The 2,795-nt window shown below is 35.2% G+C and overlaps 1 long non-coding RNA gene across 2 annotated transcripts; it reads right to left on the reverse strand.

Annotated features, from left to right (window-relative positions):
* Window positions 1–887: 887 nt before the first annotated feature.
* Window positions 888–2,795, reverse strand: LOC125491447. Of its 2 annotated transcripts, XR_007268311.1 has the most exons (3): window positions 2,497–2,781; window positions 1,758–1,913; window positions 888–1,008 (listed from the first exon to the last, which is right to left on the reverse strand). It is a non-coding gene; the product is annotated as an uncharacterized LOC125491447 (long non-coding RNA). The 2 variants fall into 2 exon arrangements; XR_007268310.1 differs by having other exon boundaries at window positions 888–1,913; window positions 2,497–2,795.

Genomic DNA, 2,795 nt, shown 5'->3' on the forward strand with positions numbered 1-2,795 from the left:
ATAGATATTAAACTATCAATCATTGTTTACAGAAAGAAGAAGAAGACGTTGCGTGTCACCGTATAGCCAAGGAAATATCTTGTGAAAGTTTTAAATCAAGGCGGAAATTTATTGAAAAAATACTCAACATAACCTACAATTACAGTGAAATACTAACAATATCTTGTACCGTGATAATATTTCTGAATAATAAGTGCAAACCCATACTCTAAGATCGTGCTTTCAACCACATACTTAATACAATTCCATAATCATATCGAAATCCAAAAGTTCGTAAGTACTTATTAGACTCATGCATTGTAAACTCTATAAACGATTACTCGTAATGTATTAATCATATTAAAAGTTGAATGCGGCTGTTTTATTTTTTATTCTTTATGTTTAAAGCAGTTCTAAGTAATAACTAGTAATAAGAGTTGTAACATTATGCATGGACCAAGTGTCTGCTTATTTAAAAACACAATGTTATCATGTAAGTAAACCCTGCTTTAAACATAAAAAATGTGTCTACCTAATCTTCATAAAGCAGATAATGCTAACACCCTGATTACACCACCAAGTAGAGCGGCCCGAGACAGTGTCCTCCGCTGAGCACTCTTGTTAAATTGTGATCCACGGAATGGTTTAAGATCGAAGAGTACTCTCTTGCCACTCTGCTCAGTTGGTGAAATAGCAAGGGTATAACATTGCAACAGGTAAGGTATCCATATATTAAAAGTACAACTTACAATGTTACATACTTATACAATTCTTCCATGTTGCAATGTTATCATTGCCGGACTCTTAAGAAGGAATACTTCCTATCAAGCCTTTATAAATCAATAGGATCATGAATGACCTCTTAGTCAAGTGCAACATCAACAGGTAAATAATGAAATGAAACATGGTTTTTGCTGTATTTTGTGTTTATTAAGTATCATATTAAATCACATCACAATTATTATTAGTGTTCTGAAATATCAAGCATAAGGTTCTCTTCTATTAGCTAAAAAACTGCTTCTTGATTATCTGAAATAAGATTAATAGATTAATAGTAATTCTATAGGTTAGGATATAATAATAATATATTGTACAGTCAACCAAAGAGATATGTATGCCACCCCAACGCAAGCCCTTAGATATTATGACCACTGATAGGTAATATTTATGTAACATGGAAAATAATGATAACTAATATTAAGGTAAGTAATACTTAAGTTAGTAAGTATAGATAAAATATTATTATTCCACCCATGAGGATCAAATTTTTGTTACTGGGGTGGCATAAATATCTATTGCTGACTGCACTATCAAGGTATTGATAAAACTTTATTTAGTAGATTTTCTATTCTATTCTGAGAGGTGGTGAAGCTCCTGTATGTGGCTCTCTTGAGTGGAACCTTTGTACATATCCCCTTAATTTTAGCTCAGCCAGCCTAGCTCTCAAGTAAAATGGAGCAGCAAGCCTGGGTGTTCCAATAGCTGAGATAGGCGTTCTGTTGGTCCAAGAATAGATAGTCTTGTTTCTGTAGTAGGCGGAGATTGAGCCAGCATAGGTATATTTTTTTACTACAAAAGATACCCACCGCAGCACTACAGTTTAATCCTAAGGTACTTAGAAAACAGATGAATCAAATAATATTTTATAGATATAGAATCTAGATAAGCAAGCCAAGTAAATTATTTTTCATACTGTCAGTGCATCATAAAATTAAAGTGTTTGTGCTAGGGTTTTTTTGCTACAAATAAGAAAATTGAAATCAGCTTAAGTGACTTACTCAGTAGCAGAATGATATGCCAATTTAGTTTCTTATGTAGGTATTAACTTCATAAGATCTTAATACAACTTGTTGTTAAGTACTTCAGATAGGCACTTGAATATTTAGTCTTGGTTATAAATTCCAGTCTGGAGCCAGTTGCAACGCAGTAAAAACCTACAAATACCAAAATTCTGGTTAGTATCATGGGGTTTAGGTTACAGACATTATGATAGTATAGGAAGGTTTATCTTATTATTATTATTAGTAGGTATATATTGTTAGCCACTGGACTTGGCTGGAGCGAGACCAAACATAGGTGGTTAAACAAAGATAGGTGGCAGATGTTATGACACCTCTGGGGTGCCATAGGACTACAACAATGGTAAAATAAGGTTTGTCTTTGTTTTGAAGGATATTTCCTTTAAGGCTTCTTCTTCATGCCTTAAGAACATGAGTGTTAAGGCGGTCATCCACTGGCGAGGCGACGGTATAGATTGTTGCTTGTTGGCTTGTCGAATCTCGTTGGTGATCCATTAGCGAACCAAACAGTCTACACTCATCATTGGCAAAGTCGTGGCGTGCTTCCAGACCAAGGGTCTTTGTCACTTTACTTCAGCAAACCTTCTTTTTGTAACCTCGTTGGAGGTTTTTTAGACCGCGGACTTAGAGGTTATTGGAGGTTTTGCTCGCGAATAGATCACCGCCTTTAGTTGAAGAAACTTTCACATGTACCTCTATTATGTTCGTGGATACTCACCTTATTTGTTACGCTAAAATCAGCTAGTTTCATGGAGCTAAAGTCTTCAATCAAATTGTCCGTCAACTCCTTTGAATATCCAGGGAGACTGGTTTGCAATCCTCACGTATCCTCAGTAACTACTTTCACATCACTTTGTAGGTATAATTACAGGCTGTTTTTCTTACAAAAATAGGAAAATTAGCCATTGTAATGGCTTTGCGTTGCAAGAATAGGAACTTTTTTCAAAGGGGCGGCTCAGTGCAATTTTGACATTATAATCTAGTCTGTGTGATGAGCTCGTGGTGCGAATTTCTGGC

This window comes from Plutella xylostella, chromosome 5 (genome assembly GCF_932276165.1).
Source record: "Plutella xylostella chromosome 5, ilPluXylo3.1, whole genome shotgun sequence".
In the NCBI taxonomy this organism is placed as follows: Eukaryota; Metazoa; Arthropoda; class Insecta; order Lepidoptera; family Plutellidae; genus Plutella; species Plutella xylostella.